This window comes from Pteropus medius, unplaced genomic scaffold, assembly GCF_902729225.1.
Source record: "Pteropus medius unplaced genomic scaffold, Ma_sr-lr_union100, whole genome shotgun sequence".
Taxonomy (NCBI): domain Eukaryota; kingdom Metazoa; phylum Chordata; class Mammalia; order Chiroptera; family Pteropodidae; genus Pteropus; species Pteropus medius.
In genome coordinates this window covers 1,756,037-1,770,828 of record NW_024353906.1, presented here as the reverse complement: position 1 = coordinate 1,770,828, position 14,792 = coordinate 1,756,037, and positions in this window count along the sequence as shown.

The following is a 14,792-nucleotide window of genomic DNA, read 5'->3' as shown; positions in this document are numbered from 1 at the left end:
AATAGACTCTAATTTTCAACTGGCTCCCAGATGACTCCCAGGCACTCTCAAGTTTGGGAGGCCATGGTGTAGAATACAAGAGCTAGACTCGCCCCTGGAGGTCCTATGAATGGCATGCCCAAGGCCACAGAGAAAGTCAGCGGGGAGCCAGTGACAATGTCTCAACCCCGACTTCCAGTCTGGGCCATCTGTGCTGCCACAGTCAAGTCGGGGCCGTGGCTCTTCTCCTCACTACAGAATCAATCCAATCATAGGAGACAGTGGCTGTGTTGCTCTCCCAAGCTCTTCCCACAGCTGACTTTTCTGCGGGAGGCCCCTTCAAAAGGAAGCCAGCCTCAGACTTCCATATCAACCTTTACTCAGAGAGAGAGTGGGCAGGAATTTTCTCTGACATCTCACTCACTAACCACAATTTCCATTCGAAAGGGGACTTTCCTGTCCTGCTTTCAAACCTAGACCTCGGGTTAGATATTCAGCCACTCTCCCTCTCCCTATCAGTAATATCCTTCAGGTATAAAACAAATCTTGGTGGAGAGAACACAGACTTTGAAGTCACAAAGACTCAGGTGCAAAAATCGGTTTCAGTTTTGCTTACCTGTGTGACCTTGGGCAGTTTGTTTAGCCTCTCTGAGCTGCATTTTCTTCACCAGTCAAATGGAGATGACGATATCTATCTCATAAATTGATGAGATAATACGTGTCTAATGCCTAACACAATGTTCCTTTTCCCTTCCTTGACCACCTTCTGCCACTGACCACAAGGCCTGGGACCCAGGTGTTTGGGAATGAATGTGGATGACTTGAACCCAGAATGAGATCTTCCAGGGGCTGCTGACTCCAATCCCATAGGAAAGTCCATAGGAGTGGGGAGATGGTGAAGAGAGGATTATCACTCAGGGGCTTCAGATACCTGAGACCTGACTTATTGCATTTCTGTCACTGTGTTAGCTGAAGCCACAGCCCAGCCTCTTTCTGGGCTCAGACACATGCTAATGGCTGCAGGTAGAACCCAGGAGCACATCTCCTCTAGGGTGCTGATGGTCCCCAGGGGAACTATCTCAGCCAGGCTGGTGGTCCAGGTCAAACCAAAGAAAACACAGGAGAGGCTGAGACCCAGAGTCCTTTGCTCCTGAGAATGGAGTCAGCATCCCCCCAGGTCTGTTGAGTCAGCACCATCCATATCATTCTCAAATACCCTCCAAGCCACTGCTTCCCACATCCTGGCTTGACACAGTGAAAAGGACCCTAGGAAAGCTTCCAAGGACCACATCTAAGAGCAGCCTTTACCTCCTCACTCGCAGGACCAACATCACACACAAGCATCACACAAGCATCATCCTGGCAGAAGCAGAAGGGCAAGGAAGCAGAGTAGCCTGAAAAAGCTGCTGCCCACATAGCCCAGGACTCACCTACCTGCCACTGCCTGTGCCATTGAACAAAGGTCCAAGGCCATTTAGCGCATTGCCTTCCCAGGCAGGAGATCCTTCCTGAATCCTACTCCTAGAACACCTCCAAGGATGCTTTCCTCTTTCTTGAAGCATGCATAATTATACTTATAAGTGCTGCTATTTGTTGAGTGCATGCTCTGTGATAAGTATTTTATGTAACAGATTACCCAAAATGACCTTCGCAAAACCCTATGAGGTGGAACACATATTATCTTCTCTTACATATGAGGAAGCTGAAGCTGAGAGGGAACGAGGGAAATATTTGCTCAAAGCCACACAGCTAGCAATATGAAGCCAAGAGTCCCACTCAGATCCCTGTAATTCCAAGGTCATGTTCATAGCCACTTGGTTAACAGATGTCATTGTCATAAAGATTCCCTCTACTCTTCTTAGTTCTGCTGCTTAACCATTAACTAGTCATGCTTTAAAAAGTAATCATATCACTCTATCGTCTTCTCCCCTTACTTATAGTTTGTCTATATTCCCACTCAATTATAGGGACTACACCCAAACACCTCCGTTTTATTGGAGCTAATCAATATGGAGTTGGCAGGACTATCACCTCCTTCATTCAGCACACTATACCTATATCAATATGACCGAAGACAACAGCACTCTAGGCAAACTTCTTCCACTGCTGATACTGAGCTAATTCTAGCATAAGAACCTAAACATTTTTTACCTTCACAGATTTCCAGAAGGACTGGGAGTTGGCCTGCCTTCTTCCTGATGGGGTCTTAGAGCTAGAGTATGGCAGAGCAATTTCTGGAACCTTCTCTACCAGTTCAGGTTGTCCCCACTGCTCTTCCTTTGCCCTGAGCCTGTAAACTCCACATTCCTCATTAACAGTAAAGTCAATAATTGTACTTCTTTGACAAGCAAGAGCCAGACCCATCCCCAGGCACCCCAGATGCCCCAGACCTGTGTACTTTTCCAGAATTTATAATAAAAAATATAATGATTGCCAATTCCAAACGGCAGACTCAATCCTCCTGACCTGCGGTTTTAGTTTTTGCTCCTGAGCCGAAGTCAGAGCCTGGAGCCAAAGGGCCTTCAGATTGTAGATTCAGAAGGTTGTCTCTGGCCCATAAGGCATCTCCCTCCTCATTCTTTCCCTAGTAAATGATACAAAAGTTCTCCCTAATTAGACTCTCCTTTTAAGTTCTGTAGACTACTAATGAGTAAGAAAGAGGAGGCACTTGGGAGCCCTGAAGAAATTATTTGAAAGCAAAACCAAGTGTCCTCAGTAAAGTATCGCCATCTCAGTCAAAGAATTTTTTTCCCTTATCCATGACCACCTGACACAGCCCAGCTGGCAGCTTACTGAGTAATCAGAGACACTAGCTTTCTTCAGAGAAAGTGGGCCCCTACTTTATATTCCTGGGGGCTTCTTTTGCTTGGCAAGCTGTCTCCTTATCAACATGACCCTTCTATGACCCCTGATCTCTCTCTGGCAAGGCAAGAGTTGGTATCCCCTTTTGCCTAATACTCTCCCAGGGATCCAGAGAGGGTAAGTTAATTAATTGCTTGAAGATGCACAGTAAGTTGACAACAGGACAAGAACTGGGTCCTAGGGATACAGATTCAAAGTCATTTTATTCCATTGCTAATAATCCTGAGCGTTCACTGATGGTGGGAATGATGCTATGCAGGCATCGTTCATTTATTCCTTTATCAAATTGTTATTGAGCAAAGAGTTATTCAGTTGCTGGGCCTATAGCAGGGAGCCAAACAAAGTCTCTGCTCTCTTGAAGCTCACATTCTAGCCAGGGAGCAACAATAGACAAATATATGAGACAATATCAGCCACTACCCAGTGCCTTGAAGAAAAATGCAATAGAGAAGGGCTGAGAATGCTGTTTGGAGAGGAAAATCGGGGGTAGTCATTAGGAGGAGGTGGCAGAGGTATAAGCAGAGGTAAATTAAGTGCAGAGGCAAAGCTGTGCCATTCATAGGGGGAAAGGCATTTAGGCAGCAGGAACAGCAAGAACGAAGGAACCAAGGAGAGAGTCTGGTATGCTTAGGAATGGCAAGGGAGCTAGCTGCTGGCAAAGTGCACAAAAAGAACCGAGCTAGAGATGGGAGGTAGCAGAGGGCAGATTACATAGGGCCTGCCAGTCCGTGGCGAGGACATCAACTTTTATTCTAAATACTCTGAGTTGTGTGCTTGGGAAAACAAATTCTGACTTTAGTTTTAAAGGACTTATCTGGTCATTTTTTGGAGAACAGTCTGGAGGAGGTCAAGGGTAAAGCTGAGGAAGGGGCAGAGGAGATCATTAAATCCTTCAGCAGCCCTATGAGATAAGTTCTATTATTATGAGGCAACTGAGGCTCAGAGAGATTAAAGAATTTGCCGCAGATCCCATACCAGGACGTGGCAGGCTGGGAATGAACCCACATTTGACCCTGAGCCGGAGCTGTCCCAGGGCTGGAAGCTCAAAGACCAGAAGACACTAAGAAAAAGGGCACTGGCTGCTGTCTTTAAGAAATAAATCTCTCTTACTTCAGGCTCCCCTAACCAGCTCCCCTGAACTCAGTTCACTTGAGAACCACCATTTATTAGGGCCTCGCTGTGTCCCAGGCACAGGCTGGGGCTTTGACGTACTGGATCTCATTTAATCCTTGCTGTAGCCCAGGGATCTGGGCATTATTATCCTCGTGTTACCAGATGAAAAAGATCTCATTTTCTCAGTACAGATAGTGAAAACATTCCAAAGCTGCTTTGGGGTTTAATTCACAGAAACCTCATCATTTAATCTACTAAACCAGAAAGTAATCCCCTCTCTGGCTGGCCCTGGGAGCCTGAGTCCGTCCACGGTCATGGGGAGAAGTGGTAGGTCACACTCGCACACGTGCGCACGCATACACAGTCCACACTCCAAGTCCAACCAACCGCTGACCCATATCGACGATGCCAGCCCTCTGTCAGTCCCACATGGCTCCCTCTTTTCATCTCCATTAGTGGGCCCTTGTCCTTCACTAAAGCCTCTCTCTCCTCTATGCACAGACAGCCGATGGCCTCCCTCAGGCCACCAGGCAGCCCCCAAACCCACTGCAATGCTGCCCCTGGCTGCAGTAACACATTCACCTGCATTCCTCCCTTCACAAAACACTGCACCCTCAGGCCTAGCCTTATCCCCTCCCTGTTCTCTTATCCACATCAAAACTTACCAGATCTGTCTCTCTCTCTCTCTCTTTTTTTTTTTTTTTTTTTTTCCAGGCCCTAGTACCTCTAATTTGATAAGCTATGCTGGACTCAGTTGTGAATGGCTGCCAGGAAGTTATTGATACCAAAATCTCAGGTAATCCTTTTGTTTTTCAAAAGGGATCTTCTGAGACCATTGTTTGTTCCCAGTCAGTAAAGATAACGGAGAACATTGCTGAGTGTGGCAGACATGAGAAATAAGATCTCAAAAGGAGGTGAGGTGTTTCCTAAATGTCTGCTTCTCTAAGACTCCTGACCTCAGAGAGAAATCCAATCTGATAACGATTTAAGCGCCTATTATGTGCTAGGTACTTTTCTTAAAGATCTCACAGTCTCACTAGGAACTAGGCACATAGACAATTACAATGACAGGGTGATGGTGCAGATCCAGAATTATGTACACGGTTTAGGAGGGTTGAGGGGAAAGGGGTTAAAGTCTATCCTTTGAGGTGGTTCTTAACAGCCTCAGGAGTAAGTATTGAAGTATAAATGTAAATGTGTTCACACAGCTAATGAAGAGGAAAGAGCTTTCCAGGCAGAAGAAACTGTGGGAAACAAAGGCTGAGAGGAGTGTGGGACCACAGTGTGTGGGATGGAGGGCCTTGGCATTGCTAGTGTGGATGGGGTGGTGGGCAGAACCAAGATGGTTTCTCCTGGTAATGTGTTTACACTCTGATGTTTCAATGAATTCCTCAGCAAACTCCCCCAGCTTCCCCCTGGGGTGAGTGTATAGCTGGAACTGCAGGGGCTTCAGTAAGGGGAAAACTTCCTTATGGGATCACTACCATGCTCAAAAACCCTCCATGGCTCCCCAGTACCTAGGGAATCCAGTTCATGTGAATAAATAAAGACTAGGGGGCCTTGCTAAGCTCCCAGCTGCCTCTTGGATCTCTTGTCCTTCCCCAGCCTCTTCTGCCTTCTCCATGAAGCTGTCCTCAATTCTTCCCTGATGGAAGGATAACTCTCTTATGACACTGTAAGGGTCCTCCCTGTGTCAGAGACCTATTCGAGAGTCACAGTCAGGGCCCAGCATGGCCCAGTGGGAAAAAGCAAATGCTCAGGGGTCATCATAATGTGTGGTGTTAGAGGCTGCAGTGGAGGTGAGCAGGGATGGGGCAGTGTGGTACAGTGGTTAAGCCCACAGGTTCTAGAGACAAAGTTCTTGACCTTGGATGAACACATGCAAACTTTGGGATGGATTTGTTAAAGATCATCACCTGGCCTCACCCTCAGAGATTCTGATTTTATTGGTTTAGGGAGAGAATTAGACTAGGGTATGTTTTCAAAGCTCTCTGGTGATGCAAATGGACAGCCAAGATTAAAGCCGCTGTTTTAGAGCCTAACTGTGGAGTTTAAGCCCCAACTGGATGGCAGGCTAAGTCACCAAGTCTCAATTTTTTTGCAACTGTCAAAGAAAATAATATAGTACCTCCTCTGAAGAGTGCTAGAAGACTTAAATTATATAATGTGCATCGATCTCTGAGCGTAGGCACTGCATGTGGTAAACAGTTAGTATTAGCTCTCATTAGAATCACTTTGAGCAGGGTATGCTTGACTCAGCTCTGCCCCGCTCCAACGGAGCCCACCACAAAAGGGGCACTTGAGTGGTAAGAGTTGTATTAGAATCGATTTAATTGAGCTCTTCTTCAGGCAGCCAAGCACCGCCCAGGCAGAGTCCAGCCTCGGCCATCTCCTCCTGAGGCTTCCCAGAGAACTCTCCCTCACTCCTCAGCAAGCTGGCAACTTAGATCCCCTCTGGTACCGTTTCTAGACCAGCTCCAGGGCAAACAAGCGAGTGCTCAAGACAGCCCCAGGACCAGGACCCCTCTGTCTTCCTCCTCCCCACCTCCCCACACCCCAAGAGTGTTCCTGCTGTGTTCTCAGAATACAAACCCAGGCACCCCAATTCCTCAAACACATAACACTCTGGGAGTTCGGCCAGGGGAACCCATCAAGGCGTCTCTCCTGCCTCTTGGGTTCTTTGGCCTCCAGTCATTTAATAGTAAGATTCTGACCAGCAGAGGAACTGATTTAAATGTGCTCATCTCAGCCTTCCCTGGGACCCTGTCAATCCAAAAACCTGCATCCCAGCAGCCTGGAAATGAAACCTTACATTTCCCAAGAAGGTTGGAAGATGCCTACGGACCTTCTGCTGTTACATTGATCAAGAACTGTAAAATTCGAGAACATGTAAGAGTTACAGTACAATTGCCAAGAATTCATTTCATTATTGTTGCTAAGGCTTTACAGCATAATCAAAAGAAATGTCTGTAGGGGAAAGGAAAGCTTCATTCCCTTTCTTCATCCTTCTGACCAGAATTTTCCTCACTCCCCATCACCAAGAGGAAATATCTTAATCTGCTAGATCGGCCGCCTTTCCAATCAGCCAATATCACTGCACAGAGAGACCCGACACCCGTGGGCCTCTCTCTCCCACTCCCCGTGGCTTCTTAGCAGGGCTGGTAGGGGACCGATTGTTGCCCCTCTGTAAGGCAAGTCCTGTCACTCTTCCCTGTTTTTTATATGTGCTGTAGCAGTGCTGCCGAAATGTAGTCCACAGGCTACTGTCAGTCTGTGAACTGGTTTTCATTGATCTGCAATGAAATTAGGAGTTGTGCCAGAATATAAATCGACGACATAGCGAAACACACTGTTTAGTTCAGCTGACATTTTTTCCTTTTTCCCAGCAAGACTTTCTTGATGAAAGAAACAGCATGCTGATTTACACCCTTCGCATGATGCTTATCTCACTGCATTATGTTCATGGGGGCTTCTGTTGTGTAGCACTGTGCTACAGGACACCCCTCACATCAGACGGGGTACCTTACCTGGCTAGTGGTAAAGTTCGGATTTGAGCTTAGATGGAGGGACAAAGGTCCCACCAACTTTGTTTTAGCAGGCGTTAGCATCAGGCTTGGCCCAGCTCATAATAAAGTGGGGTTCGTTTCTTTTCCTTGTGTGTAATCATCCCCAACAGCTCAGCTGGAACAAAGTGTTTGGCCAGCCAGAATTCAGGCTCTAATACAGTCTTTATCTCCCTAATGTCCCTAACTAGTTGCATTCGTATTTAAAAATGTATTGATATATAGTGTGTCCAAGGTTGCTGGAAAAGAGCCAACAGGTTTCAGATGGATGATCCACATCAGACAGAATCCATGCTTGTAGATGGCTCCAGAAGATGAAAACTCAGGAAATATTCTTGAAAAAAAAAAAAAATCCCACCCAAAATACATGTATCTATGAAGGTGTAGAGAGAGAACTACCAGTTTAGGTAACCTGCCTGGGACTACAGCAAAACCCTGGGTCAGTCGTGACAGTGCTCAGTGCTTCCAATCATAATCAATGAGGCTTCACAGCAGAATGGTGACAAACACGACCCTTAGGTGTGTACCGTGCTTTATTCTTTTCACTGCCAGAGCAGGTAATTAGGTTCTCTAATCTCTCAGAAGACTCTCTTTAGCACTTACTATATCTGCGACCCTAGAAAGTTGCCAAGACTCAATTTCTGCATCTGTGAAATGAGAGGGAAAGTAGACATTATGGAGAGGCAGACATGGGTTCTTCGCAGGGAAGTGCTTTTGACAGAGGGACCTAAGGAAGGGTGGCCTAATGCTATGCTGACTCTCTAGGCATCAGGACAGCAGCTGGATGTCTCCTAGGGAAACAGGTTAGTGAAGAGAACTGGTGGCTCCTGAAGGTCTCCTTCCCCCAGAAAACAGGTGACAATTCTCTGTCCTGTCTTACTGTATGCCAAGAGATCTCAACAGCCAGAGCCACAGGGAAAACCCACAGCCTTTAACCAAACACTCTGGCACCCATATCTCCACGGGCTGTTGTGGTCTGAGGTGTCCATGTGCACGTGTGGCTATTTATTTTTACTTGTTTTTGCTGTGTATAATGATGTCCAAGAAAAAAGGTACATTTCGATGTTCTAACGACAGCATAGTAGTTTCCTGGGGCTGCCTAGGTGGCACCAACTAGGGAGGTTAAAACAATGAAATTATTCTCTCAAGTTTCTGGAAGCCAGAAGTCCAAATTCAAGGTGTCAACCAGGCAGTGCTCCCTCAAACGGCCCAAAGAGAGATTCCTTCCTTGCCTCTTCCATCTCCTGGAGGCTCCAGCGTTTCTCAGGTTGTGGCCCGATCACTCCAAACTCACTCTATCTTCATGTGGCCTTCTCCTCTTCTACTTTTTCTGTCTCTTATAAGCACAATTGTCTTTGGATATAGAGCCCTTCCAGGTAATCCAGGATGATCTCATCTCAAGATTCTTAATGACATCTCCAAAGACCCTTTTTCCAAATAAGGTCACATTCACAGATGAACATATTTTGGGGAGGGGCCACCCACTATACCAGCTTAACACCATCGAGAACAGCACCTCACATACAGCAGAGGCAATAAATGTTAAATGAAACGATGAATCTGATTTGTTCACTTCAAAGACATTGCCTGATGCCTGCCCTGAGCTAGACCCTGTGCCAGCTCCTAAGGACACTAAATAAGTGAGACACAGGCCTGAATTTGAGGAGCTCAAGGTCTAGAGGGGAAGACAGAAACAGACAGAGCAGTGTGAACCTTAGCTCACCCCCTTCTAACTGGGCAGCCATGAACCTCAGCCTCCTTTCACTATCTGTAGAACAAAATAAAAATAATACCAATGGAAGGGGTGGTACGAAGTTTTTTTTTTTATTGTGGAGGGGCCCACAGACTCATGTCTCTGCCCTCACTCACTTGCCCTCAAAAAGGGAGAAGGAATTATCTGACTGGTCAATTTGGTGAGACTAACATGGCCACGCTCCCTTCAGCTCCTCTCTCTTTATCTGGGGAGCCGGCTTGCCCGTAGAGGGCATGCATTTTGCTCTCCTCCTGACAAGTCAGTGATCTCTGCTCCCACCTGAGGCAGCCTATCCCAGTACAGTGTGCATGTGTCCAGGGAAGGAACTCGATAACCTTGAGGCCGAGAATTAGAAAGCTGGCTCACTTGCATACATACCGCCTTCTCCATTATCAGCTTTAGTATTGGTAATAAGCATGATATTTGGTCTCTTGTTTGCCTTGCACTTTTGTCTTATTTCTCAATTGGTTCAAACTAAGGGAGGAAAGACGGGTTTTGTTTATTGAGCTCTTCTGAACCCTCGCAACAACTGCAATAGGGGGTTGTTGGGAAATTTAAATAGGACAATGCACATAGAAGTTCTTGGCATGTGTCTGGGACATAAGTAGGTGCTCAGTCAAGGGCAACTACACCATTCTCCTTCCCATCTGCCCACAGCACTCCCTTTAAGCTCCAGAATCAGGAAGACACTGAAGTTGGCATAGAGACCGTCCTGCTTCTGGGCTCCCTCGGCCCACTGGTCCCGGAGCCAGGGCCTGCTTCAGATGCCGCCTGCTCCCGAGTGGCCGCCAGCCTGGGCGGTAATCAGAGATTCCAGCCGAGCCTTTGATGCCACAGCCACGCAGCGAGCCAGGCACTGTTTGAAGTGCCTGCCTGTGTAATAAGGATTTCTAATTCGCTCGAACCAAAGCAACATTTGCAGTAAAGATCATTTTCGGAATGAAAAATAAATTGTGACTGGAGGGTCTGGGTTTGTTTCAAAAAGGGAGATCACCCACAAGCATCTTGTTCTCTAAGAAGCCACCCGCCCGCGTGTTTTAAGATGAAGAGCTCGCCACTCAGAATTTCAAAGTGCGGCTAATTAAGAGCAGTTTATTAAAATGTCAATCTTTAAAACCAAAACAACTCTCTTCTTTAGCTTGCCGAGTGGGTGTCCCAGCTATTCTTCCCACCCCAAAGCAGGCAGCTTCCCCAAAGCCCACGAAAAAGTATCTGTCTATATATTGCTCCTAAAAAGTCGAGGATAACTGGTCCCAAGGAAGGTCTCCAACACCTGTCATTCTGCTACAAACCCAACCCCATGGAGCCTGCCTTTCAAGACAAAAGATGGCATCTAAGTGTATGGATTCAGGAGCCACACTGCCCGGGCTGGAAGCCCAGCCTCACCTTGCCAGTTATGTGACCTTGAGCAAAGAGTTAACCTTTTTGCACCTCAGTTTTTTCTTCTATAAAATGCAGTGGCCATAGTAGTACCTACCTCATAGGTTGCTGCGAGGATTAAAAGAGATAATATATATAAAGCATTTAGACTGATGCCTGGTGCATAGTAAGTGATAAATGAATATTAGAACTATTATTTCCCCAAGTCTCCATAAGCAGGAACTAAATCTCACTTATTTCTTTGCAGATCTCTCTTTTAATGCAAGAAATGTGCCTTATTCAGTTTTGTAACTCCAGTAATTAAGATTTAGCACACAGTAGGTGTGCTAAATGCATCAATAAATGAATGAATAAATGAATGAATGAATGAATGAATGAATGAATGAATGAAGCATCCCCCACGGATGCTTGTGAACAGGACAAAGTTACCTGCCTTCAGGAATTCATAATCTGAGAGCTGTCAAAAGAGGACAGGGCTGTGTGGCGGCAGCTTCTGGCATGCTCCCGAGGACCTCTGCCTCTTGGTGTTCATACCCTTGTGTAATCCCCTCCCCTGGGTGTGGCTGGACCTAGACATGTGTGCCTCATGACAGAATACAGCTAACTGCGATGAGCTGTCACTCCCATGATTAAGTTATAAAGACTGAGATTTCCATCTCCCTGGCACTGTCTTGCCTTCTCTGCTTTCTTGCTTTGATGACCCAGGTTGCCATGTTGGAGAGGCCCCTGTGGCAAAGAACTAGGGGCAGCCTCCAGCCAACAGCCAGCAAAGAACTGAATTCTGCCAGCAGCCATGGAATGAGCTCGGAGTGGATGCTTCCCCAGACCAGCCTCCAGATGACTGCAGCCCCAGCCAGCAACTTGGTGCAGGCTGTGAGAGCCCCTGAAGCTGAGAACCCAGTTAAACTGCACCCAGATTCCTGACCTACAGAAACTGTGAGATAATTAATGTTATTCTGAGCCTCTAAGTTTAGGGATAATTTGTTATACAACGAGAGATATAAGGCTGCAAAGAAGGGAAGAACTTGGGGGAGAGGTGGTGAGGACTGCCTCCCACCTCGCCTGGGATCTACCCTGCAGCTTACTCTCTAAAACAGACCCCAGGAAAAAGGGGACTCAAGTCAGGAGGCCTGGCTTTGAGCCCCAGCTCTGTTGCTCTTGAGTGTATAACCTTGGGAAGCTTCCTTAATCTCTCCAAGCCTCTGTCTCTTTGTCTATAAAGGAAGATCACAGCACCTACTTCATGGGTGTGTCAGAGAGATTGAAATCATTATGTAAAAAATGTGCGGCAGGCCTTTCCAGACCTCGCAAGGTAGAAGCAGCTGAGAGAGACCTGTGCCCTTGCCCTGATGGCCAGCTGAGGGCCCCAGCTGTCCCTTCGATGATTCAGCACATAATCTTGAAGCACCTATTACGTGCCAGGCTCTGTGCTAAGCTCCAGGGATACAGAAGTCAATAAAACAGCACGGTCTCTGCCCTCATGGGATTTACTCTCTAGTAGAAACACGGACACGGCCCGGTAAAGGCAGTGAAAGTCTGGGGCTCTGGGGGAGGTGTCGGGGCTGGAAATGCAGGGGTGTGGGCAAGCGTGGGCAGAGGAGTCAGAGAAGGCTCCACGAAGTGGCCTCAGAGCTGAGAACAGAAGGGCTAGTGGAGTTAGCTGAATGAAGAAGATGGCAGAAGGATCAGCATGTTTGAAGGGCCACTGATAAGAAAGAAAGCGAGTTCTTATTTAAGAATTATTTATTTGGCATATATGGTATGCCAGACACTGTTCTAGGCACTGAGGATATACCATTAATCAAAACACAAATTTCCTCCCCTCATGAAGCTTATATTCTAATGGGGGAAGAAAGATGCTAAATAAACAAATAGAATGAAAAAAGGTAGTTTCAGATATTGATAACTGCCAGAATTAAATAACCCCCTAGATAAGAAGATGAAGAGGGTCTGAGTGAGGGGAGGCGGACATTCATTTGGCTGATGCGGCCAGGAAAGGCCTCAAGGGCCTTTTTAAAAAAATTAAGTTTATTGAGATAACATTGGTTAATACAATTATATAATTTTCAGGTGTACATTATAATTTGACATCTGTATATTCTATTGTGTTTATCACCCAAAGTCCAATTTCCTTCAGCTACCATGTATTTGATCTCCTTTATCCACTTCATCCTACCCCTAACCCCTTTTAATTGACCCCCTTTACCCTGTTTACCTCCTCCCTCCTTCCCCACCCCCTACCTTCTGGTAACTGCTAGTCTGTAGTCCATGTTTGTTTGTCCTGTTCATTTGTTGCTTTTAGGTTTATATACCACATATAAGTGATATCATGTGATTTTCAACTTTTTTTGTCTGTTTTATTTAGCTTAGCATGATTATCTCAAGGTCCGTCCATGTTGTCACAAATGGCAGTATTTAATCTCTTCTATGGCTGAGTAATATTCCATTGTATATATGTACCACAGCTTCTTTAGCCAATCATCTATCGTAGGACACTTCGGTTACTTCCACGTCCTGGCTACTATGAATAATGCTGCTATGAATATTGGTGTGCAAATATCTTTTCGAATATGGGTTTTCAAGTCTTTGGGGTAAATAGCTACCGGAGGGATTGCTAAATCATATGGTGGATCAAGTCTTAGTTTTTTGAGGAACCTCTATACTGTTTTCCATAATGGCTATATCAATTTGCAGTCCCATGAGCAGTGTATGAGGGTTCCTTTTTCTCTGCATCCTCTCCAGCATTTGTTATTACTTGTCCTGTTGATTATAGTTATTCTAACAAGAGTGAGATGGCACTCATTGTGGTTTTGATTTACATTTCCCTAATAGCTAGAAATATTGAGCATCTTTTCAAATATTTGTTGGCCATTTCTATGTCCTCTAGGGAGAAGTGTCTGTTCAGGTCCTCTGCCCACTTTTTGATTGGATCATTTGGGGCTTTGTTGTTGTTGTTGTTGTTGTTGTTGTTGTTGTTGTTATTGTGTCGTATGAGTTCTTTGTATATTTTGGATATTAGGCCCTTATTAGAGGCGTTGCTTGCAAATATATTTTCCCATTCGGATGGTTCTCTCTTTACCTTGTTGACGATTTCTTTTGCTGAGCAGAAGCTTTTTAGTTTGATTTAGTCCCATTCATTTATTTTAGCTTTAACTTCCCTTGCTTTTGAGGTCCAATTCATAAAATCCTCTTTAAGTCTAAGGTCTTGAGTTTTGTTCCTATGTTTTCTTCTATGCACTTAGTTTTTTCACATCTTATATTCAGGTCTTTAATCCATTTTGAGTTAATTTTGGTGTGTGGTGATAGATAACAGTCTAGTTTCATTCTTTTGCAGGTGACTTTCCAATTTTCCCAGCACCATTTTTTGAAGAAGCTTTCCTTTCTCCGCTGTATGTTTTTGGCTTTTTTGTCGAAAATTATTTGCCCATATAAATATGGATTTACTTCTGAACTCTCGATTCTATTCCACTGATCCGTGTGTCTGTTTTTCTACCAATACCATGCCGTTTTGATTATTGTCGCTTTGTAGTATATTTTGAAGTCGGGCAGAGTGACGCCTCCAGCCTCGTTCTTTTTTCTCAGAATGGCTATGGCATTCAGGGTCTTTTGTGCTTCTATAAAGGGGTGACTTTTGAACTGAAAACTGAATGATGGGAAGGAATGAAGCATTTGAAGTTCTGAGGGGACAGAATTTCCTGCAGAGGACACAGCAAGTGGAATGGTCCTGAGGACCAAATGATGTGGCTTGCTCTAGACCCAGCACAAAGGCTAGTGGGCTAAAGGGGAGAAGTCAGGAAGAATGTGGCCCAAAACGAGGCTGGCAAGGTGAACAGGGAAGATCACACAGGGCCTTCCAGGCCGTGGGGAGAAGTTTTGACCTTTTTATCCTGGTACCAATAGGAGCCACTGTAGGGTAGGAGCAGTGGGCATGCCATGACAATATGTGAGTCCTGGAAACATACTGCATAGAGAATGAATGAGACAAGGGTGAGACAGGAGGCCCGGTAGACAGAGAAGAGCCAATAATACAGGACAGGCATGAGAGACAGAGAGAGGATGGCCTTGGGGCAATGGCTATTCCCAAGCTTGGGGCTTCAGCTCAGTGCTTCCTCATCTGGCCAGGAGAAATACTCAACCTGGAG